The sequence below is a fragment of the Moschus berezovskii genome, chromosome 9 (genome assembly GCF_049115385.1).
Source record: "Moschus berezovskii isolate FMDL1 chromosome 9, NW_MosBer_1.0, whole genome shotgun sequence".
In the NCBI taxonomy this organism is placed as follows: Eukaryota; Metazoa; Chordata; class Mammalia; order Artiodactyla; family Moschidae; genus Moschus; species Moschus berezovskii.
Genome location: NC_142468.1, coordinates 104,600,605 through 104,627,360, shown reverse-complemented (window position 1 = coordinate 104,627,360; position 26,756 = coordinate 104,600,605). Strand labels below are relative to the sequence as shown.

At 38.0% G+C, this 26,756-nt stretch overlaps 1 pseudogene; it reads left to right on the top strand.

The window, feature by feature from the left end:
• Positions 1-19,430: 19,430 nt before the first annotated feature.
• LOC129563368 (olfactory receptor 4K15-like) lies at positions 19,431-20,397 on the top strand (annotated as a pseudogene).
• The last annotated feature ends 6,359 nt before the right edge of the window (positions 20,398-26,756 follow it).

Here is a 26,756-nt window from a genome sequence, read left to right as displayed (position 1 = left end):
TGTGGAACATTCTGAAAGAGATGGGAATCCCAGACCACCTGACCTGCCTCTTGAGAAACCTTTATGCAGGTCAGGAAGCAACAGTCAGAATTGTACGTGGAACAACAGACTGGTTCCAAATAGGAAAAGGAGTGCGTCAAGGCTGTATATTGTCACCCTGCTTATTTAACTTCTATGCAGAGTACATCATGAGGAATGCTGGGCTGGAAGAAGCACAAGCTGGAATCAAGATTGCTGGGAGAAATATCAATAACCTCAGATATGCAGATGACACTACCCTTATGGCAGAAAGTGAAGAGGAACTCAAAAGCCGCTTGATGAAAGTGAAAGAGGAGAGTGAAAAGTTTGGCTTGAAGCTCAACATTCAGAAAACAAAGATCATGGCATCTGGTCCCATCAGTTCTTGGGAAATAGATGGAAAAACAGTGGAAACAGTGTCAGACTTTATTTTTTTGGGCTCCAAAATCACTGCAGATGGTGACTGCAGCCATGAAATTAAAAGACGCTTACTCCTTGGAATGAAAGTTATGACCAACCTTGATAGTATATTAAAAAGCAGAGACATTACTTTGCCCACAAAGGTCCATCTAGTCAAGGCTATGGTTTTTCCCGTGAGAGTTGGACTGTGAAGAAAGCTGATCACCGAAGAATTGATGCTTTTGAACTGTGGTGTTGGAGAAGACTCTTGAGAGTCCCTTGTACCGCAAGGAGATCCAACCAGTCCATTCTAAAGGAGATCAATCCTGGGTGTTCATTGGAAGGACTGATGCTAAAGCTGAAAGTGCAATACTTTGGCCACCTCATGCGACGAGTTGACTCACTGGAAAAGACTCTGATGCTGGGAGGGGTTGGGGGTGGGAGGAGAAGGGGAGGACTGAGAATGAGATGGCTGGATGGGATCACCGACTCTGTGGATGTGAGTTTGAGTGAACTCCAGGAGTTGGTGATGGACAGGGAGGCCTGGCGTGCTGTGATTCATGGGGTCGCGGAGAGTCGGACACGACTGAGCGACTGAACTGGACTGAACTGAATATTCCATTGTATGGCTATCCAACATATAGTTTATTCATTTATCAGTTTATAGATGTTTCCATATTTTGACTGTTGTGAATAGTGCTACTACAAACATTTATGTACAAGTTTTTGACACAAAAGGCTGCATATTATATTATTCCATTTGTATGAAATGTCAGGAATAGACAAACACATTCAGAAAACAGATTACTGATGGTAAGGGCCTGGGGAAAGGAGATTTGGGAGTGTTTGCTCAATAAATACAAGTTTTCCTTTTTGATAAAATATTCTGGAACATGCAAGGGGATAGTGCCAGTCATTGACAAAAAAATGTTCTGGAACTAGATGGTGGTGATAATTGCACAGTAATCAGAATATACTAAATATCACTAAAGATAAATTTTATATTATGTGTATTTTACTGCAAACAAAATTAGTAAGAAGTGAAAAATACCCAAATACATATAAAGACGGAAACGCATCAACTTCTTTGTTCTCAGTCCCTGACGTGGCCATTGTCAGTCTGCTCTGTACAGTCTGATTTTCACGAAATTAAGATCCTATCATGCACGTGACCAAACAGTGTGCTTTTCACTTGATGGTTTATTGTAGACAATGCAGTGTATTCAAATTCAAGTATTTCTTTTCATGACAGCTGTATTTTTTAATGTAAGGGTACTCTGGAACTTAAATAATTCCTCTACTAATAGGTAATCAGATTTTTTTCCCTTATTTTTCCCACTGCTTACTCTGTTAAAATAAATATTTTTGTCATAGTTTAAAGGATCACTGCTTTTATTTCCATGAATTGATTCTCAAAAGAAAGACTTGTGAGTCAAATGACGTTGAAGAAAAGTATATTTTAATTTTAGAAGTTATTGCCAAGATATTGGGTTTGTTTGTTTTTAACACTGCAGTTAATACATTCATCAATGATATGCGTGTGTGCTAAGTCGCTTCAGTCATATCTGACTCTGTGATACTGCGGACTATAGCCTGCCAGGATCCTCTGTCCATGGGGATTCTCCAGGCAAGAATACTGAAGTGGGTTGCCATGCCCTCCTTCAGGGAATCTTTCCCATCCAGAGATCAAACCCCCATCTCTTATGTCTTCTGCATTGGCAGGTAGGTTCTTTACTACTAGTACCACCTGGGAAGCCCTGTCCATGATACAAAATATCCTTAAATATTCTTCTAAATTTTGATCAATTTGATGAGAAAAAATGGCATTGATTTTTATTTTAATATGCAGTTCCCTGGCCATTAATGAGGTTTATTTGTTAAATATTTTTCATAGGTTTATTTGTTATTAGGTATAATTTATTCTAGGAATTACTTATTTAGTTTTTTTTTGTTTTTTTTTTGGCCAATTTTTTTCCCTATTGAAATTTTTTCTTATTAATTTACTGGAGATATTTCAAAATACTTTTTGCATAAAGTTACAGACAAGGATTGAAGTTATTTATTTATTTTCCATGTAGATGTGTATGCGTGGTTAGTTTCTCCAGTCGTGTCTGACTCTTTGCAACCCTGTAGCCCACCAGGCTCCTCTGTCCATGGGATTATCTAGGCAACAATGCTGGAGTGGGTTGTCATGCCCTCCTCTAGGGGATTTTCCTGACCCAGGGATCCAACCCGCATCTCCTGTGTCTCTTGCATTGCAGGCAGGTCCTTTACCACTGAGCCACTGGGGAAGCCCCTTTCCATACAGATATCCAATAACAAAAAACAATTGTTATACAGTCCTTTGCTAAAAGGGCTCTTCTTTCCTATTGAATTGTTTTGGTACCTTTTTTGAAAATCAGTTATCACATATGTAAAATTCTTCTGGATTTTCTATTCTGTTCCATGCATCTATTTTTTAGGCAAACACAATAATGATTACTATGGCTTTATAATAAGTGCTGAAAACAGATTTTGTGAGCCTAGCAAATTTGTTCTGTTCACATTGTTTCTGTGATCTTAAGTTCTTTGAAATTTCATATTAATTTTACAATAAATTAAGCCTGCTGGGATAATGATTAGCATGATGCTAAATGTATACAACAATTAGGAGATAATGAACTTGTTTATAGTATTGTGTCTTTTTATCTATGAGCACAGTCTGGTCCCCATCATCTTTTCATCCTTGGACCCAGGAAGATGGATAAAGAGCAACAGGAGAATTATGCATTGAATCTTAAAGCTTCTGCTCAAATGTGGCACATCTGGCACAAAACTTCTGCCCATATTATTTTAAATAACTAAGTCATGTTTCCAAGGCTTTAGTTAAAAAAAAAAAGTGGGAATTATACTCCTTTTACAGCAATGGAAACAGTGTCAGACTTTATTTTTTTGGGCTCCAAAATCACTGCAGATGCTGATTGCAGCCATGAAATTAAAGGATGCTTACTCCTTGGAAGGAAAGTTATGACCAACCTTGATAATATATTAAAAAGCAGAGACATTACTTTGCCAACAAAGGTCCGTCTAGTCAAGGCTATGGTTTATCCAGTGGTCATGTATGGATGTGAGAGTTGGACTGTGAAGAAAGCTGATCGCCGAAGAATTGATGCTTTTGAACTGTGGTGTTGGAGAAGACTCTTGAGAGTCCCTTTTACCGCAAGGAGATCCAACCAGTCCATTCTAAGGGAGATCGATACTGGGTGTTCATTGGAGGGACTGATGCTAAAGCTGAAACTGCAATACTTTGGCCACCTCATGCGACGAGTTGACTCACTGGAAAAGACTCTGATGCTGGGAAGGGTTGGGGGCGGGAGGAGAAGGGGAGGACTGAGAATGAGATGGCTGGATGGCATCACCGACTCTGTGGACATGAGTTTGAGTGAACTCCGGGAGTTGGTGATGGACAGGGAGGCCTGGCGTTCTGTGATTCATGGGGTCGCAAAGAGTCGGACACAACTGAGAGACTGAAGTGAACTGAACTGAACTGAACAGCAATGGAGGGTCTCTGAAGAGATGAACTAAGTAGAATAAGATAGCCTATTGTTCAATTAATAAATAACTCATAATGATAGTTACTTGGAATTCTTATTTTATTTATCCCAATAACATACACATTGCTAATACTTTATAATCAAAGGGATCTCTCTATACCTATTTAATTCAATAATTTCCTGCCTTCAAATTCTCTCTTCTCAAATCATCTGTATAAATCCTTACAAAATATTGATTTCAAGTCACCATAACTCTGCCTATAGTCTTAGAATGAGCCTTTGTTGTCTTTAACATCAAGTCCTATTTTAGAGTGGCATTCTTATTCTTCTAAACTGCTAACTGAATATCTTGTTCCTGCAAATAAGTTCCACTATTTTATTTCCCACATACTTTTTTCCCTTACCAAACAAATTTTAAGTTTTCATTATAGGTCAACTTCATGATATTTCCTTTGTAAGAACATTTTCTTGATTGATTAAGCACACCACAATTTTTCCCTTATCTACAATCCAGTTTCTTTATCTCTAAGAATAGGTTGAAAACTTGATATATATGACTACATTGTTTCACAAATTGCTTTATTTATGAGTGTTCAGTTACTCCAAAAAATTATACATTACTTAAAGCAGAAATAAATGTTCCTGGATTTTATTCTCCCATGACCTCTAGAACAAGGTTAGATAATCAAGAGTGCTAATTAAAATTTGTTGACATCTCCTTCTACCTTCTAAATGTTGGCTTTCCCAACTTCCATCCCCTGAATCTCTCAGGTCCAGGTAAAAACAATCATTGTAAATTCCCATGAGAAAATTAATATATCTTCCTGTTGTGAACTAAATCATACCACTTTTGTTGTTCAAAAGATCCCATTGAAATATGATTTCTTGGTCAATTCCCAAGTCCCTAAAACTTCCATTTTATCTACAGCTGCTACACAGCTAATGATTCACCTCGGTCATTTATTTATATTTACAACTAACTCCTCCACATTCAATCGCTCAGTCACTTGACACTGTGTATACTATAAAGCCCTGATTCCGCTATAGATCTGGTAAGCAAAGGTGCTCTTTTCTTTTTTTTTTTCCTGTGTCTTTCCTACTTCCGCCTTCTAACTCTGGAGGGTTAGATCATTAAAACAGTTTGCATATGTTAGCATATACGAAGGGAGAATTCAAATACAAGTGGGACTAAGCCTTAAGAGACGTATCCTTTAGAAGACAAGGTAAAATTTTAAGTCATGTAATCACGTCATTACAAATACTTGTAGGAGGAACATACTCCTATTTAAGGAAAAAAAGAAATAAAGAAGCAGTTGAATGCCTTTCTTTGGGATAATGGCTATGCTGCAATATACTTGATACTCAGTCTTCTTCAGTTCAGCTCAGTTCAGTCGCTCTTTGTGACACCATAGACTGTTCATCACCACCCTGAAACTTGCTCAAACTCATGTACATCGAGTTGGTGATGCCATCCAACCATCTTATCCTCTGTTGTCCCTTTCTCCTCCTGCCTTCAATCTTTCTCAGCATCAGAGTCTTTTCAAATGAGTCAGTTCATCGCATAAGGTGGCCAAAGTATTGGAGTTTCAGCTGAATCAGTCCTTCCAATGAATATTCAGGCCTGATTTCCTTTAGGATGGACTGGTTGGATTTCCTTGCAGTCCAAGGGACTCTCAAGAGTCTTCTCTAACACCACAGTTCAAAAGCACTAGTTCTTTGGTGCTCAGCTTTCTTTATAGTCCAGCTCTCACGTTCATACATGACTACTGGAAAAACCATAGCTTTGACTAGACGGACCTTTGTTGGCAAAGTAATGTCTCTGCTTTTTAATATGCTATCTAGGTTGGTCATAACTTTCTTTCCAAGGAGTAAGCATCTTTTAATTTCATGAATGAAGTCACCATCTGCAGTGATTTTGGAGCCCAGAAAAATAAAGTCTGTCACTGTTTCCACTGTTTCCCCATCTACTTGCCATGAAGTGATGGGACCAGATGCCATGATCTTAGTTTTCTGAATGTTGAGTTTTAAGACAAATTTTCACTCTCCTCTTTCACCTTCATCAAGAAGCTCTTTAGTTCTTCCTCGCTTTCTGCCATAAGGGTGGTGTCATCTGCATATCTGAGGTTATTGATGTTTCTTCCAGCAATCTTGATTCCAGCTTGTGCTTAATCCAGTCCAGCATTTCTCATGATGTACTCTGCATATAAGTTAAATTAGCAGGGTGACAATACACAGCCTTGATGTACTTCTTTCCCTATTTGGAACCAGTCTGTTGTTCCATGTCCAGTTCTAACTGATGCTTCCTGACCTGCATACAGGTTTCTCAAGAGGCAGAAAAGGTGGTCTAGTATTCCCATCTCTTTAAGAATTTTCCACAGTTTGTTGTGATCCACACAGTCAAAGATTTTGGCATAGTCAATAAAACAGAAGTAAATGTTTTTCTGGAACTTTCTTGCTTTTTCGATGATCCAGTGGACCTCTGCTTCCTCTGCCTTTTGTAAATCCAGCTTGAACGTCTAGAAGTTCACGGTTCATGTGCTATTGAATCCTGGCTTGGAGAATTTTGATCATTACTCTGCTAGCATGAAAGATGAGTGCAATTGTGCAGTAGTTTGAGCATTCTTTGGCATTGCTTTTCTTTGTGGTTGGAATGAAAACTGACTTTCCAGTCCTGTGGCCGCTGCTGAGTTTTCCAAATTTGCTGGCATATTGAGTGCAGCACTTTCACAGCATCATCTTTCAGGATTTGAAATAGCTCAACTGGAATTCCATCACCTCTGCTAGCTTTGTTCATAGAATGCTTCCTAAGGCCAACTTGACTTTGCATTCCAGGATGTCTGGCTGTAGGTGAGTGATCATACCATCATGATTATCTGTGTCATGAAGATCTTTTTTTTGTAATGTTCATCTGTGTATTCTTGCCACGTCTTCTTAATAACTTCTGCTTCTGTTAGGTCCATACTATTTCTGTTCTTTACTGTGCCCGTCTTTGCATGGAATGTTCCTTCGGTATCTCTAATTTTCTTGAAGAGATCTCTAGTCTTTCCCATTCTATTGTTTTCCTCTATTTCTTTGCATTGATCTTTGAGGAAGGCTTTCTTATCTCTCTTTGCTATTCTTTGTAACTCTGCATTCAAATGGGTATATCCTTCCTTTTCTCCTCTGCCTTTTGCTTCTCTTCTTTTCATAGCTATTTGTAATGCCGCCTCAGACAACCATTTTGCCTTTTGCATTTCTTTTTCTTGGGGTTGGTTTTGATCACTGCCATCTCCTTTGATGGCTGCATCACCCAGATATTTTTTCTACACCTTTTTACTGGCACTGAGATGATTTTACTAATGGCTATGTCTTTTGATAGGTATATTGCAATATGCAAGCCTCTCCACTATGCTTCAATCATAAGTCCCCAGATGTGTGTGGCCCTTGTGGTGGCTTCCTGGGTTGTAGGAGTCATGCATTCACTGAGCCAGGTCATATTCGCTCTCACATTGCCATTCTGTGGTCCCAATCAGGTAGATAGCTTTTTCTGTGACCTTCCTGTGGTGTTCCAACTAGCATGTGTAAATACTTATGTCCTGGGCCTCTTTATGATCTCAACAAGTGGCATCATTGCCTTGTCCTGCTTTATTCTTTTATTCAGTTCTTATGTTATTGTCTTGGTTACTATCAGAAATCGTTCTTCAAAAGGAACGTCTAAAGTTCTTTCTACCTGCACAGCTCATTTCATTGTTGTCTTCACGTTCTTTGGGCCCTGCGTCGTCATCTATATGTGGCCACTAAGCAGTTTTCTGATAGACAAGATTCTATCTGTGTTTTATACCATCTTTACTCCCATTCTGAACCCAGTAATCTATACTTTGAGAAATCAGGAAGTGAAAACAGCCATGAGGAAACTGAAGAATAAGCTTCTGAATTCTAACAAGGCAACTCCATTGCAATATTTTTAGTTTTAACATCTAGTTTTATTCCTGGGCATTAATTGCCACAGTTTTTTGTGTACACAGTACACGTTAGGCTTTTATTTCTCAAGTTATTATCAACTTGAAACTGCCAAAATTTGTGAAATCACAAGTTCATGTTAAAACTATCCTCATACATGTATTTTAAATACATTTTAAATTTCAGAAAAGCAAGCTGGCAGAAGCAAATTTTTCCAGATGCAAAGAATATCTATAAAAATGTCAAGAGTGATTGCTTCAGTTAGGAAATTCAGTATTAGCATTCTATTCATTGGAAAAGAGGAATAGAAAATGAGAAGAGGAAGTATTGATCAAAAGATAACTAGAAGATAATGACATTTACATACAACTAACAACTGAGTTACTCAGAGAACTCTAAAGTATGACAATTAGTAAATTTCTGTACGCCTTACAAATTCAATACTGCTATAGGAGTAGCCTCTGATCAATAAACAGTGATTATCTATGCACATTCCTGACATTACTACTTAACATTTAAACAAATTTGTGAGTTCTATTAGAGAAAGTCTGAGTATATTTTATTATAAATGTTGATGAAGTCCAAAGTGAGTGCTGTAAGTAGACACTCACTTTTAGCTAATAAGAAACACATTCATGATAACTCCTTCTCATAATACAGACTGAAAAAAGAGGCCAGAAAATTCTGCCAGTAGAAGATATTATGAAATGAGTTTCAAAAGAGTACACTTTGCTTCATACAGACCCTAATGTCAGTTTAATGCCTGGAAAGTTGAAACTGGAATGAAATGAAAGATACAGTATATGATAGGGAATTAATGGAAAGCTTATGCTTTTCTTTAAAGTATTATATTGTTTTACACTTTTGTTAAATTGCTTCTTCCTCTTAATATTTGGATGCAAAAATAAGAAACTTGTGATTAGTAATACATTGTCAATATAATAAGTATATTTCTGTCAGGAAAGTTTTTTGTTTTGTTTTTTCTAATACTTTTAAGTAAGTGCTAGGTTCTAAGAGTCGGACACGACTGAGCGACTTCACTTTTACTTTTCACTTTCATGCATTGGAGAAGGAAATGGCAGCCCACTCCAGTGTTCTTGCCTGGAGAATCCCAGGGACGGCGGAGCCTGCTGGGCTGCCGTCTGTGGGGTCGCACAGACTCGGACACGACTGAAGCGACTTAGCAGCAGCAGCAGCAGGTTCAAATAGACTGACGGTACACAAGGTATCATTACCGCCTGCTGGCAGATACTGGAAATGCAGGCATTGAAAGTCGTGGTATCTCCTGGATGCTTTACTTTGCAAATCATTGGCTTGCTGCTACTGCTGCTGCTAAGTCACTTCAGTCGTGTCCGACTCTGTGTGACCCCATAGACGGAAGTCCACCAGGCTCCCCCGTCCCTGGGATTCTCCAGGCAAGAACACTGGAGTGGGTTGCCATTTCCTTCTCCAATGTGTGAAAGTGAAAAGGGAAAGTGAAGTCGCTCAGTCATGTCTGACTCCTAGCGACCCCACGGACTGCAGCCTACCAGGCTCTTCCATCCATGGGATTTTCTAGGCAAGAGTACTGGAGTGGCTTGCCATTGCCTTCTCTCAATCATTGGCTTAGTTGATGGCAAATCTTAAAGAATTAACTGTTATTTGGAATTTACTGAATTATACTTATAAAATATGGTGTCCAATATATTATCCAATTTGTATTTACAAGAAGAAAGATCAGTTACCACCACAGTGTTTGATAAATATCAAGTTGTTATTCTTTCCTGGCATTATTGAACAAACAGCGAAAACCAAGAACTATATATGCATTAAATACCACTAACAAGAGAGAATTTAAGAAAATGAAATTCTTAACTTTTCATTTTAAGCCAAATAATGAGAAATATTATTTTCTTCCTTAGTGTGTGTTTTTAATTTTATTAATTAAAGTATTAAACTAAGGGATGCTTGCAGTTTAAAAGTGTGATATTGTGTTTAAACTAGGCATTTTTGAAATTGTTGACTAAAATCATCTGCAGTATTAACACAAGAATAAAATGTGTCTATAGCTGCAAAGTCATAGCTTAATTCTATTTGAAATAGGGATACAGATGGACAAATTTTGGTTGTATGCATAAATTTTCTCTGTTTCAGTTACATGTGCAAATATGTTCAGGATTAAAGAACTCATTTATATAGAATTTTTCTATCTGTTGTTTTAGAAATGCTCCAAGTAATGCTTTCAAATAATATCTTTATTTGAACAGGAATTATGTTTTTAAATGAACTGCTTTTTGCAAGATAAAACTGTGGAGTCTTTTTAAAGGGATGCCATCAATCTTCAGTGCTTATGTGGATAATTCTAAAACCCAAGGACATTTGCCAAACTCTCAACAGTATAACTCATCAGCAGGTAACTCTGTAAGGCAAGTCAATAATGAGATTGAGTACTTGGATTGATAGTAAGTTTTTCTAGCTGAGAATGAAAACGACCATAGATAGCCTCTGGACAACTTCCATATATAAAGAGAACTACCACTTTCTCTGATTGCTCAGCATGAGGAGTCATCATACTGGATACTTCTACACATTACATAAACACTAAAAACTTAACTAGGAGCCACTGGTGGATTATTTTATTGCCGTGTCTCCTCAACATGCTGCTGACACTCTTTAACCAAGGGTAAATACAGTCTAATGGCCACAGGCTCCTAAAACAGGTAAGATGGTGCCATTTGCCACTAGGGTATCTAAAGGCAGAAATAATGTTTTATAAAGCAGGCTAGATGAAGAGAAACCAGTATAAACATACCAGGTTGAGGATAGCTTTAAATGATCTGAATTTCCAATAACACATTTAAGGGAACATCGGGACATGGAGAATTTACAAGAAGAGTATGTTGACAAACAACTTCATATTCCCTTAGGTGTTTGGGAAGCTTGGCAATACCAAACCTATGAGTTCTTAAAAACTGTAAAAGCTGTTTAGTACAATTAAGCAATATTATCAAATGCAGGTGAAAAAAAAAACTGTAAAAGTCAGGTCTAGATGAAATGACAACATGTAAATTGTAAAACACTAAGGAATTGGATATAAAGGAAAGTTATGACCAACCTAGATAGCATATCAAAAAAGCAGAGACATTACTTTGCCAACCAAGGTCCCTCTAGTCAAGGCTATGGTTTTTCCCGTGGTCATGTATGGATGTGAGAGTTGGACTGTGAAGAAAGCTGACCACCGAAGAATTGATGCTTTTAAACTGTGGTGCTGGAGAAGACTCTTGAGAGTCCCTTGGACTGCAAGGAGATCCAAGCAGTCCATTCTAAAGGAGATCAACCCTGGGTGTTCATTGGAAAGACTGATGCTAAAGCTGAAACTCCAATACTTTGGCCACCTCATGCGACGAGTTGACTCACTGGAAAAGACTCTGATGCTGGGAGGGATTGGGGGCGGGAGGAGGCGGGGACAACAGAGAATGAGATGGCTGGATGGCATCACCAACTCTGTGGACATGAGTTTGAGTGAACTCCGGGAGTTGCTGATGGACAGGGAGGCCTGGCGTGCTGTGATTCATGGAGTCGCAAAGAGTCGTACACGACTGAGAGACTGAACTGAACTGAACTAATGACAATAAAATCCAAAAATGATATACACTTTATATGCTTCCAAAAATATTTGAGGAACATTTCAAAATATTATACAGTGTGATGATGGTGGATTTGCATTGAAGGTTTAGACCCCTCCTCTGCATGCGTTTCTTCAAAAGCTCTGGAATGGATCCCAGCAACAACTTGTTCACTAATTTTGATTCCTTTTTTCTTTTAGAAGTCACCTTATATTACCTAAACTTTAGGCTCTGCAGAACCTGGATCTACCCTGAGTGTAGAGGTTAGACTTCTACAAAAATGTTAGACTCGGGCATGTTTCTACCAGGGTTAAATGCCTGTTTTACTGCTTGTTGGTGCTGTAAACTTGGGCAAGATACATAACGTACCTTTGCCTCAGTTTCTGCATCTGTAAAATGGTAATGGTACCTACATCACAGCGTTTTTTAAGGAATAAAGGAAGTTATTCATATAAAGCACATAATATGCATTCAATAAATGTTATTAAAATATAATTCTAAACAACTCTGGGTATTTTTAAGGAACTTGGTACTTTCCTAAGCTAACAATTGACATGTTTAATTTGACAGGTAAATTTTTATTTTATAAATTTAAAATATTTGTGTCTGTATTGTTATTGTTGTTGTCCAGTTGCTAAGTTGTATCTGACTCTTTGCGACCCCATGGACTGTAGCCAGCCAGGCTCCTCTGTCAATGGAATTTTCCAGGCAAGAATACTGGGGTGGGTTGCCGTTCCCTTCTCCAGGGTACATTCCCAACCCAGGGATTGAACCCAGGTCTCCCACATTGCAGGCAAATTCTTTACCATCTGATCCACTAGGGAAGACCAAGAACACTGGAGTGGGTTTCCTTTCCCTTCTCCAGGACAATAAAAATAAAGTGCACAATAAATGTAATGCATTTGAATCATCCTGAAACCACCCCAACCCCTGTTTGTGGAAAAACTGTCTTCCATAAAATCAGTTCCTGGTGCCAAAAACATTGGGGACCATTGGCCTAGGGGATAGCTGTTTCTGGCTAATTATATAAGGTAATCTGTCCACAGTACAGTTTTGGCCTCTTGGACTAATGGTTCATTTCCTTGTTCATTGTTGTAAAAATGTTTCATAATGAAATAAACTTTCAAACATTGATCCACATTAATGTTCTAACCTGACTGCACTCTAAAAATGTCTGCTTTAAGAGGAAAAAGGTTACCTTCTGCCACTGAATGTACTAGTCAGCACTTCCAAATCACATAGCAATGCCTCCATCTTCTTTATAAATCACCTGCCAACAACAGCAAAACAAGAATGGTAATATAAGCATTAATAAATGCCAACTTTTCAGCTTTTTCTTAATTTCCAAAGACTATGCAGATTCTCTTAATGCAAGATGCTGTTTAAAAATACTTTCTCAATAACTTACAAATCACATGGTTTTCCAACAATTGTGGAAAAAACTCTGCAAAGATTCATCTACAGAACACTAACACCTGAAAACTAAAGAATGTGTGCTCTTTCCAGGAATTCACGTACCATTTACAAAAATGTAATTAACATGTGGGCTTTAGAGTCTCAATAAATACAAGAAATTCTATTATTATACAATGCATTATCTAATTACAATTCAATAAAATATGAAATGATAATAGTCTTCCCTTCCCCAACCCCCTTCCCCTTAAAAAAAAAAAATAGAACCCTGTGCCTTTGGAAATAAGAAAAAGAATTTTGTAGGTAAGTCATGAGTTTAAAAAAAAACATAATGGCAATGAAAAAAAAACATTTAGAGCTTGGTAATACAAATAGGGTACTATGCTTAGTCACTCAGTCATGTCCTACTCTTTGCCACCCCATAGACTGTATCCCGCCAGGCTCCTCTACCCATGGGATTCTCCAGGCAACAATACTGGAGTGGGTTGTCATTCCCTTCTCCAGGGGATCTTCCCAACCCAGGGACTGAACCCAAGTCTCTCACTTTGCAGGTGGATTGTGTACCATCTAAGCCACCAGGGAAGCCCAAGAATACTGAAGTGGTTATCTTATCTCTTCTCCAGGGGAACTTTCTGACCCAAGAATTGAACTGGGTCTCCTCCATTGCAGGCAGATTCTTTACCAGCTACCAAAGTTCCAGGGAACATTTTCAGTTATAAATACCATGTTAAAATATAGATAAAATTGTAAACTTAGTGTTCTATATAAGAAATTAGCAGTGGGGGTTGGGGGGCTTCCCTGGTGGCTCAGTGGTAGAGAATTCACCTGTCAATGTAGGAGACACAGGTTCTATCCCTGATCTGGGAAGATCCCACAAGCCATGGAGCAACTAAGCCCACGGGCCACAACTATTGAACCTGTTCTCTATAGCCCCGGAACCCACAGCTACTGAGCGCACACATTGCGGCTACTGAAACCCAAGTACCCTGAAGCCCGAGCTCCACATTAGGAGAAGCGACTGCAAGAGAGACCTGCATATTGCAGATAGAGAGTAGCCCCTGCTGGCAGCAACTAGAGAAAAGCCCAAGCAGCAATGAAGACCCAGGACAGACAAAAATAAATAATAAAATTATTTAAAAACAAAAAAGGAATTAGGGAGAAAAGAACTAATGAAGAATGAAAGAGTAAAAGGATAAAAATTATAAAGAAGTAATGGATAAAATTTATAAAGAGCAGAAAATAATGAAATTTCCTATGGCTCTTTCTGTGAATCTAGCTTAAAACCAATGAGGATACTAGAAGAAAAGGGCTTCTGCAAAATTTTGTTTCTGAACAACTATAAAATCCAAATATCAGTTTGGATTTTATGAGGATAGCTGAACTACTAAGAGTGACATGAAATAAGGAATTATAAAGATCAGACTTTACACAATAATTAGACAGTGGAAAATACTGAGTACAGAAGGTAGGTTGTTGCTTCTGAAGCTGAAGTTGAATGTATGTCAGCAAGATTGATGACTGAGAAGGTGTGGCATCTAAAGTGGGTTGACAGCTTATAATTGACAGCATAGAATCGGGTCTTCTATTTTTCTACTCTGATCATCTCTTCACTGGAGTGTCCAATTCATTTACATCTAATTCGATGATTGATATGGTGCAGCTAAAAGTTGGTGATTTGATTTCTATATGTCCCATGTCTGTCTGATCATGCTACTCCCTTTAATAATTCCTTCCAATGGCTTTTTAATTTTCCTAGGAGAAAATTTAACACTATGTAATATTTCTTATATAGGTAAATCCTATACACTCTAGATTTAAGCCATATTACATTTTGTTTAATTCTTTAATTTTACATCTTCACCAAATTTTGCCTCTCTACATATAGACACTGGCTTATTTTCTGATTAAAAATGTTCCCAATCTACCCACCAACCTGGCTAAATTTGGCTCATTCTTTATATATCAGCTGAAATATTCCATAAATTTCTTATTAAGACCATAACTTCTATAATGTACCCACACCACTATCTACTTCTTCTGTGGTAAAACAAGTACAATTTTACTTTAGTTCTTTGTTAAGATACCTGCTCTCTGCCTTAGAATATACATATCCTGTGAAGTCAGGAACTGTATTATCATGTACCCCAATGTATTCCTAACTTCTAGTTCAGTAACTGAAAATTAGTTAGTATTCAATGACCATTTGATGAAGAGATGCACTAATACATTGTTATGAAATGAGTTCAAATTGACTTGGACTTTAACTCAAGAAGCTTTTAATACAGGACAACAAAAGAATCTATATAACACAAAGAGTTTGTAATATAAATATAGTTAAAAGCAGAAGTCACTTTTTAACTTCTTAATAATTGAACATTGAGGAAATATACAAGACACAAGAAAATGTCTACATGTTCCTCTCCATGTATTCACTACCCAGCTTCAATTCTTATCAACATATGTCTCATTGTGGCTTTTTCTCTATGCTTCAAAGTAAAATTGCTGAATGCAAGGGTCAATGATGTATATGATTTTATAGATACTGCTAACTGCACTTCTATAAGTTTCTGCATTTTGCAACCCACTTGCTGTATTTGAGAGTGTCTCTAGCCTGGTCAAGACAGTATGATATGAAATCTTAACTTTTTGCCAGTATGTGAGAGATGATATTTCAGTATAGTTCTACTTTTAAAACAGAAGTTCTTCAAATAAAAACAAATGACTTAGTGCATTTATCAGTGAAAGAAAAATATACTGAGTTAGTCAAAAAAGTTCATTTGGGTTTTTCCATAACATCTTATGGAAAACTCCAAAGTAACTTTTTGGCCAACCCAATAGTTCTTGGACAGGCCAAAAAACGGAAAGAAAAGACCAGGACTGAATAAAATAAAAAGGACCTATGCTATCCATGTAATCATTGGAGATTAGAAAATGGCCATCAATTCACATGCTGAGGAGATTAAACAATTAAAGAATGTTATATAAAAGTAGAAGATGACAGATTTACCCAAACGAATTTGTTGATTTCCTAAAAAAGCATAAGTTACCACATTTTCTGAAGGAGAAGAAGAAAACTGAAGACATCAATAGCTATGGAACACACTGAAAAGGAGGTTAAAGATGCTACCCTATAAATCACAGGACACATTCAATTTTAAGTACAAAATCTTCCAAAACCTCAGAACAGATAATGCCAGGGAATAAAAATTCTTTTCTGAGTATTTTGACTCGTTTTATGAGTCTTTCATTGTCTCAGCACCAAAACTGGATGTAGATAGCACAACTTCAAAACACTACAGGTCAGTTTCACTTGTAAATCTAGTGTAAAACTCCTAAAAAATGAGAACATCAAACCCAGGTTATGATATTCTCATATAATATGTTATAAACAGGATTTATGCTAAGTATGCAAATATATTCACATTGAATGCTCTATTAATGATTTTTAATAGTTGAGATTAAAAGAGGACTTTATTATATATTCTTATTGTGGGGGATCAGATGTTCTCTGCTGAGTTTTTCCATATTCTCATTAAGGTGGAAAATATCACTAAAGATTCAATTCTTCATAAAATATTTCATAAGTTCTTGTGTCAGATTTCCCTAAATCAATTTGAAACACAGTGCCTGTCATCAGTGGAGGTAAGATGCAAGGTCAGAGCTCTGGGAGCTGAGGGAAAACGGAAAATGATTTGGCTCTCTGAACTGAAACCATTTTCTCTGTTCAACAAACCAGCAAACATCTAATGACAAAGAATCACCATGGGACACATTAGACCTCCCACAGTCCCAGTTCATTCCCTAGTCCTGAACCAAATAGAGAAATAATAAATTGAGCAAAAGGTGAAATAAAGTGTTGTAAAGAAGAGGTGGTTTGTCTAAGTCAATATTTTTTTTTATAGTTTTACATCTGATTCAGCTTTGTTATAGGAGCATTTGATTTGAAAGAAACCAAAACTTGTTTCAACTTTCTTGAGATCTGCAGATAAGTAAACTTGGTAGGTTTTCTTCATTTAGTGTCAAGCACTTGCTTGATCCACTTGCTCGGGATTTCTTTCTTTAAAAAGGGTTGGGACCTTTAACTAGAGAAAGAAACTTGGAGCAATGACTTGTGATGCTTGGACTTACAATTTAGTTGAAATTCTTTTGCCTCAACCACATAATATTTACATCCATGTTGGTCTGGCACATAAAATTTTACTTTGATTATGATGGAAAATGGTTTAAGGATCTGTATCTGTAATATTTAAGCTAAATTTTAAATTTTATTTTAAGGTCTTCTGAGCAGAGGAGGTTTTCTAGAGGCATATCCATGTGCATGCTAAGTTGCTTTAGGTGTGTCCGACTCTGTGTAACCCCATAGGCAGTAGCCTGCCCGGTTTCTCTGTCCATGGGATTCTCCAGGCAAGAATACTGGAGTGGGTTGCCAGTTCTTTCTCCATAACATTTTGTATTTATAGCGGTTCATCCCAGTCCAGTCCAACACATAGACAAAAATGGCACCCAGTAGGATACAGTGTTACTCTCCCTGAGGATTTCTGGCATTTTTCTTCTCCTTCTTCCACATTCATTAATTTCTCATTCAATTTCATGAATAGAGAGTTGTCATTTCATAGGAGACTGACAAAATTAAAAGGTATGATCAAGAATGCTTACTTAGACCTATGCTTACTCCTTTTGGATACAAATTCCCTTCCCCACAAGAGAATGCAATAGAGGACGCCCGTTCCACTCCAGGTGACAGTTAGTGACCTAAATATCCTTTGGAATGTTTAGGTTATTTCATCAAGCATTCATTGTTCATTCTCTTGATTATTTTTTACATTCACATTTTTGGGAGAATCTTTGCAAAGCGTCAGATAGCAATAACTCATCTAGAAAATATTATCAGAGAGTAAAATTTTCCAGGCTAATACATTTTAAACCTAAACTTATCTCTTTAAGCAAAATACATTAACCAAATATATATGACCTCCTATCTTTGTAACTAGAAAGGGCCCTTACTATCAAATTCATTTATGGTGCATTAAATAATATTAAATGCGATTTTACATCAACTGTCTAAACTCAGCTCCTGTCATCCTCCAATCTGGATAATTCCATTTGTCACAAACTCTTAAACCATACTTTTTAGATTCTATTAGAGACTCTATTATCAAGGATTGTGGTAAGGGTTTTAAAGCCCTGGGATGAGGTTCTGGATGTGTTGCTGACTAGTAATATAATATTGAGCACATTAGTTAACTTTTCTAATACTCAGTTTCCACATATGAAAAATATGGACAATAATCTCCTCTTCACCAGATTATTATAAGTACTTTAATGCACACAAAATGTATGTGAAAACACTTCCAAACTAAACAGTTTGCCCACTGACATTATGCTTTTTACACTATTTTTTATAGATACTGACCCTTATCACTTCTAATTATAACATAGAAAATGAAATGTGAGAAACTTTTTCTTAAAAAAAAAAAAGCATATTTTTTTTAAAGGAATTCTCAAAGTCTTATCTATCTTCTTAAAAGCTCTCTCTGCATTCTTCCAAAGAAGCTGCAGAGAGAACATAGTCAGAAAGGATTATTTTATAATCTATTGACAAATTATTTATTTGCTCAATTGTGTATTATCTTGTAATTCGTGTTTTCACTTATTGCTTATCTCAACTTTTGTCTAATTAGAAATCATTGTGTAGCTGGATATTTTTTAAAGGAGATATCTTATTTCACTAGGTCTGAGAAATTCTAGACAAAACCTAGAAATTCCATATACTGAATAAAAGTCATCTTTTGGAAGGTTTCTGAATTGATAAGTGAAATGCTACACTTGGCCTTCAAATGATCTATGTTAATAAATCAGATCTTTGCATTTCATGGCTGTCACCTTATCTGTTGATATTCTGTACTATATTCTGGTCATCTCAGTTTACTTCTTTTCATATGATACAATGTTAGCTTCAAAGGACCGTATTTCAAACCAAAACAGCTGTAATAACTTCAGAGACAACATATATTAAATGGTTTTAATGATGTGGTAGTGGAAATTAAGTAATAGAGAAAGGACAGAGGCAAGAGGAGAGAGACCCTCACAGTAAAAATCACAGTTCTTTTCCTTGTAAGTGTGGCCTCTGAGACTTCTCTAAGAATTGAAGCTGCTTGTGGATAATTCCAAATGGATAATGAAAATTAGCCAGGCAAGAAGGCAATACAAAATTCTGGATACCCTAGCTCCTCCTATTAATTGTTGTATTTGCAATGTAGATTTATTTTTTTGCTTAGCATCATATTTGACGCACAAATGTATAAAATAAAGTGTTGATTTACTGCATCTGCACCTCTTAGCTATCCTTCATCAGTAAGGATAATTGAGAGAAGAGTCTCTTTGTTAAAATTATAGATAAAACATTTTCTATTAGGAGCAACTCCAGAGCATTTTAAATGAATGTTGAGAAGACCCCTTTAGGATCAGGGTCTACTTTTCTTTGCTCTTGATAAAAATCAATGTTTCTCTTTGTAGGTACTTCATGAACCAAGAAAATAATTCTAGGGTGGCTGAGTTTGTGTTGCTGGGGCTCTCCAGTTCCTGGGAGCTCCAGTATTTCTTCTTCATGTTGTTTAATTTCTTGTATATCCTCGTTGTGCTGGGCAACCTCCTCATTGTACTCACAGTGATCTCTGAACCTGCCCTGCATACACCTATGTACATAATGCTCAGTAATCTTTCCATTTTTGATGTCTTTCTGGCCACTTATGCAACCCCCAAGATGATTCATGATTTCCTTCATGAACCCAAGACCATCTCCTTCGAGGGCTGCATGGCCCAGATATTCTTACTCCATGTCTTTGCTGGTGGTGAGACGGTGCTCCTTGTAGCTATGGCATATGACAGATATGGAGCCATATGCAAACCTCTCCATTATGCAACCATCAACTAGTGCAAATGTACAGGTCTGGTAGTAGGCTCTTGGGTGATTGGGGTCATGCACTCCTTGAGCCAACTAGCTTTCACTGTAAACCTGCCCTTCTGTGGTCCAAATGTTGTGAACAGTTATTACTGTGACCTTACTTTGGTCATCAAACTTGCCTGCTCGGATACGTATGTCCCTGAAGTGTTGATGCTTTGGACAGTGGTCTCATGGGGGTGCTTCATTCCTGCTCTTGCTGGTCTCCTACGCAGTCATCCTGGTCACTGTGCAACGCCATTCCTCAGTGGACATGACCAAGGCCCGCAGCGCTCTGACTGCCCACACCACTGTGGTTACCCTCTTTTTTGGGCCCTGTATCTTCATCTATGCCTGGCCTTTCAGCAGCTTCCCAGTGGATAAAGTCCTTTCTGTGTTCTCTACCGTTTTCACACCTATACTGAACCCCATTATCTACACATTAAGAAACAAAGAGGTGAAATTGGCAATGCGTAAACTGAAGACCCGCTCTGTATGTTCCAGGCTGCCTTCTCAACTCTCTCTCCTAAGGCTAGATGTGTTGAGGTGAGTAGACAGAAATATACTCAAGGAAACACGGATTGTCTCTTTTCCTGGTGACCACCATCGTTTTTTAAAAATACTTGATTTGCTTAAAGTGATAAAGGTAATACATGTTCTTTGTTAAATATCTATAGTAACGAAGCTTATGTATAATTTGCATTCTCTAGCTACAATTATTTGTGATATAGTTTTATAGTTTATAGTTAATTTGCTCATATTTGCTACCTAATGTCAGTGACAAGATATTTCACAAACTATTGTATAATTTAAATTGTATGAGTATGTCACCAGCACAAACACAGACACATAGATCAATGGAACAGAATAGAGACCTAGAAACAAACACATGCAATTATTGTCAATTTGTTATTGTTTAGTCGCTGAGTCATGTCTGACTCTTTGTTGCCTAATGGGCTGCTGCATGCCAGACTTCCCTGTCCTTCACTTTCTCCTGGACTTTGCTCAAATTCATGTCCATTGAGTCAGTGATGTTATCTAATTATCTCATCCTCTGCTGCCCTCTTCTCCTTTTGCCCTCAATCTTTCCCAGCATCAGAGTCTTTTTCAGTGAGTTGGCTCTTCTCATCAGCTGGCCAAAATATTGGAGTTTCAGTTTCAGCATCAGTCCTTCCAGTGAATATTCAGGGTTGATTTCCTTTAGGATTGACTGGTTCAACCTCCTTGCAGTCCAAGGGACTCTCAAGATTCTCCTCCAGCACCACAATTCGAAAGTCGTCACGGTTCTGCACTCAGCAGTTCTTCTGTGCTCACAACTGCACGTGAGCACTGGTAAAAACATATCTTTTCCTATTCAGACCTTTGTTGGCAAAGTGACTTCTTTGCTTTTTAATATGCTGTCTAGGTTTGTCAGAGCTTTCCTTCCAAGGAGCAAGGATATTTTAATTTCATAGCTGCATTCACTGTCTGCAGTGATTATGGTCAATTAACCTACAACAAAGGAAGCAAGAATATACCACCGAGAAAAGACAGTCTCATCTATTCAAGGCACAACCATTTACTTTTCTGTATTTTGTTAGCAGATGAAGAATTATTCAAATAAATAGTGTTTTAATTTCAGGAACATTTCTGTTTCCTTCCCATTTTATAGTAATTAATCTGTCCTCCTGTAATTAAAATTTCCCTCTTCAAGTATTAATTAATAATTCTAATAATAATATATTCTCCTTTTAAGTAATCTTTTCCCAGTTATTTTTAAGGGATATTTGATCAATACATACACTTTATGTATCAGAATATGTGGTAGAAAACACCATTATAATAGCTAGTAGAATATTCACCATGCGAGAGGTATTGCTCTAAACACATTTCATCTTGTTAAAAAAAAATAAAGGCAGTCTCTTCAATGAGTGGTGCTGGAAAAACTGGACAGCTACGTGTAAAAGAATAAAATTAGAACATTCTAACACCACATGCAAAAATAAACTCAAAATATATTAAAGACCTAAATATAAGACTAGATCCATAAAACTCCTAGAAGAAAACATAGGCAAAACACGCTTTGACATAAATCATAGCAATATTTTTTGGACCTATCTCCTAAAGCAAAGGAAAAAATAAACAAATGGGACCTAATTAAACTTAAAAGCTTTTTCACACCAAAGAAACTGATCAACAAAACAAAAACATAACCTACTGAATGGGATAAAATATTTGCAAATATGACTGATAAGGGGTTAACAGCCAAAATATGTAAGAAGTGTCATACAAGTCAGCATCCAATAAAGCAATGAATTGATTTAAAAATGGACAGAAGAACTGAGTAGACATTTTTCCAAAGAGGAAATGCTGATGGCCAATAGGTTGATAAATAACAAGTGGTGAGGAGCTGGAGAAAAGGGAACCCTTGTACACTGTTGATGTGAATGTACGTTGGTATAGTCACTGTGGGAAACAGTATGGAGGTTTCTCAAGAAACTAAAGAATAGAGCTACCATATGACCAAACAATTTCACTTCTGAATATATATTCAAAGAAAACCTCTTTCCCCAAACACTAATTCAGAATGATACATGAACCCCAGTGTTTGTAGACTCATTATTTACTATTGCCAAGATATGGAAGCAACCTAAGTGTCCATCAACAGATGAACAGATAAAGAAGAAGCAGTATACTTATATATACAATGGAATACTGCTCAACCATTTGCACCAACATAGATGAAGTTTGAGGGTGTTATGCTAAGTGAAATAAGTCAGACAGAAACACAAGCACTGTATGATATCACTTACATGCAGACCCATAAAAGATTTATACACACAGACATGAACTTTAGACACTTGGCAATGAGACAAGGACAGCAAAGGGTGAGACTGAGGCATCACTGACTCAGTGGACGTGAGCTGAGCAAACTCTGGGTGAGAGCGAAGGACAGGGAAGCTCGGCGCTGCAGTCCACGGGGTCACAGAGAGTTGGACATGACTAGGGGACTGCACAGCAATAACAATAAAATTAGAACAAAACCTCCATCATACCTGTTATGAATCAGGTAATTGCTGAGCCCTAATGTGGTGTCTCAACGTTGGTTTAAAGGGCAGCAAACTGAAAAGGCAGTTATTTTGGAGATTATTAAACATTACGATCCAGAAGCACACTATGACGTCACTCCAGTGACAGCTTCTTACCTGGTAAGTTTCCATGCTTCCAGTCTTAGCCTTCAGTATATTCTAATATAGCAGCCAAAGTAATCATGATAAAATTTGTCACTTCTTTGCCTAAAACACTCCAAAGTGTTCATCCATTTCCTGCACATTGAAACTAAAGTTGTCATGACCAACTCTAAGTCCCAATACCCCTATCCCTTGTTACCTTTCTGATCTTAACTCCACCACTTCTCACACTTGTTAACCCCGCTTCAATAAGCCTTGTCTTGTTACTGTTTTTGGAAATTCCAAGCACCTATACCAGGCTCTTTGCATTTGATATCCCCTCTTTGTGGAAGAAATTTTCTTCCTTTTGAAATCTGTATGCTTATCTCTTCATTTCCTTCAGGTTTCCTCTTAAAGTAATCTTTTCAGTGAAGTCTTCGGTGACAACTCTATCTACAAGTGCAATGTTTTCAACAATACTTATCATGTTTCACTGTTTTATATTTTGCTCCATAGCACTTACTACCATATGATGCATTATATCATGTACTTATTTCTTTACAATAAATTTGTTTGTTTCTCCCAACTACCCAGTAAAAGCTTAATTGAGTACAGCAGCTTTGTTTCATTCACTGCTACATCCACTAAGCTTGGAAAATTGCGTGGTATTTGGTTCAGTTCAGTTCAGTCACTCAGTCATGTCCAACTCTTTGCAACCCCATGAATCACAGCACACCAGGCCTCCCTGTCCATCACCAACTCCCGGAGTTCACTCAAACTCATGTCCATCGAGTCGGTGATGCCATCCAGCCATCTCATTCTGTCGTCACCTTCTCCTCCTGCCCCCAATCCCTCCCAGCATCAGAGTCTTTTCCAGTGAGTCAACTCTTCGCATGAGGTGGCCATTTGGTAGGAATGCAAAAATGTTATTGAATAAATTGGTCTTAATGCTATTTAAAGCAAAAAAGAAAAAAACAAAAACAAACTACTCTGCATAAACATAGTGGGAGTAAAAACCTACTCATTCCACAACTGATATTTAATCCTCATTTCTTTCTCCAAGCCATAGAAAGGTCCTAAGCAAAAATGCTTCCCCTTCCCGCCCCACCCTCATACAATGCTATATAAACAACCAGAAATGAATACCTAAGCCTACCAAATATTCCTACCGCAGGAAGCAGCACCCTTTTTCTGATACTTCCGCTGACTGAGCAAATCTGTAGAAAAGTTTGAGCTTTCAGTCAGGAAGCACAGTTTTGAGTCAAATCTTTTCCACAGTTTAACGTTCTTGAATCCCATTTCATCATGTACAGAAGGAAACCTAGCTAAATTAATTTTTTTCTCAGCCATGAAAAATAAGCACTGGGACACTTTTTATTTATTATGGAATTGCGGGATCTTACTATGAAAACAGATGAATGTAAAGTTAACATGATTATAGTGGATTGGAGGAGATAAGATTTGGAGTCTTCAGTTCCCTTTAAGAGCACATGGGGGCACCTGTACAACACATCCAGGGTTCCATGAATCAGAGTTTGAAATTCCATGGGCTGTAAAGTCTTCCTGGCTCTTCCAGGATTTTTACATTCTGATTTGTCTTCTCATTCTGATTTCCCTCCCTCTCTCACAGTCCTTGCTTGCAATCAACTGAATAAGTCTGAATATCCTATTCCTGAAATGTTTAATCCCTTTGTTCTGCTTTATACATACCCATCTTGACTTCAGAAGGCATATAAGGAACTCCTGAGGTATAACTTCCAACTGCAATTATTCTCCAGAGATGTCGGCTCCAGCGGCACAGACGAGACAGACGCCGGCTCCGGCGCAACCTGCCACGTGCAGAATCGTGGCCAAGAGGAGCTACCCCACGCCCAAGGTTAGGTCGGTGGCCGAGAGGAGCTGTCTCACGTCCAAGAGGCAGTGGCTGCTTGGGCACAGGAGGGCGGAGAGGACCTACTCCACACTCAAGGTCAGGAGGGGCGGCCTTGAGGAGATACCCCTCGTCCAAGGTAAGGTACAGCAGCTGCACTTGGCTGGAGCAGCTGTGAAGAGCTACTCCACGACCAAGGTAAGTGAAACCCAAATAAGAGGGTAGGTATTGGGAGGGGGCATTAGAGGGGAGACACATTGAAATCGTAATCACAAAAAACTAGTTGATCTGATCATATGGACCACAGTCCTATCTAACTCAATGAAGCTAAGCCATGCCGTGTGGGGCCACCCAAGACAGATGGGTCATGGTGGAGAGGTCTGACAGAATGTGGCCCACTGGAGAAGGGAATGGCAAACCACTTCAGCATACTTGCCTTGAGAACCCCATGAACAGTATCAAAAGGCAAAATGATAGGATAGTGAATAAGGAATTCCCTAGGTCGGTAGGTGCCCAGTATGCTACTGGAGCTCAGTGGAGAAATAACTCCAGAAAGAATGAAGGGATGGAGCCAAAGCAAAACAAATACCCAGTTGTGGATGTGACTGATGCTAGAAGCAAGGTCCGATGCTGTAAAGAGCAATATTGTATAGGAACCTGGAATCTTCGGTCCATGAATCAAGGCAAATTGGAAGTGGTCAAACAGGAGATGACAAGAGTGAACATAGACATTCTAGGAATCAGTGAACTAAAATGGACTGGAATGGGTGAATTTAACTCAGATGACCATTATATCTACTACTGTGGGCAGGAATCCCTTAGAAGAAATGGAGTAGCCATCATGGTCAACAAAAGAGTCCGAAATGCAGTACTTGGATGCAATCTTAAAAATGACAGAATGATTTCTGTTCGTTTCCAAGGCAAACCATTCAATATTACAGTAATACAAGTCTATGCCCCAACCAGTAACTCTGAAAAAGCCGAGGTTGAACAGTTCTATGAAGACCTACAATATCTTTTAGAACTAACACCCAAAAAAGATGTCCTTTTCATTATAGGGGACTGGAATGCAAAAGTAGGAAGTCAAGAAACACCTGGAGTAACAGGCAAATTTGGCCTTGGAGCACGAAATGAAGCAGGGCAAAGGCTAATAGAGTTTTGCCAAGAGAACGCACTGGTCATAGCAAACACCCTCTTCCAACAACACAAGAGAAGACTCTACACATGGACATCACCAGATGGTCAATACCAAAATCAGATTGATTATATTCTTTGCAGCCAAAGATGGAGAAGCTGTATATAGTTAGCAAAAACAAGACGAGGAGCTGACTGTGGCTCAGATGATGAACTCCTTATTGCTAAATTCAGACTGAAATTGAAGAAAGTAGAGAAAACCACTAGACCATTCAGATATGACCTCAATCAAATCCCTTATGATTATACAGTGGAAGTAAGAAATAGATTTAAGGGTCTAGATCTGATAGATAGAGTGCCTGATGAACTATGGACGGAGGTTCATGACATTGTACAGGAGACAGGGACCAAGACCATCCCCATGGAAAAGAAATGCAAAAAAGCAAAATGGCTGTCTGAGGAGGCCTTACAAATAGCTGTGAAAAGAAGAGAAGCAAAAAGTAAAGGAGGAAAGGAAAGATATAAGCATCTGAATGCAGAGTACCAAAGAATAGCAAGGAGAGATAAGAAAGCCTTCCTCAGCGATAAATGCAAAGAAATAGAGGAAAACAACAGAATAGGAAAAACAAGAGATCTTTTCAAGAAAATTAGAGATATCAAGGGAACATTTCATGCAAAGATGGGCTCGATAAAGGACAGAAATGGTATGGACCTAACAGAAGCAGAAGATATTAAGAAGAGGTGGCAATAATACAC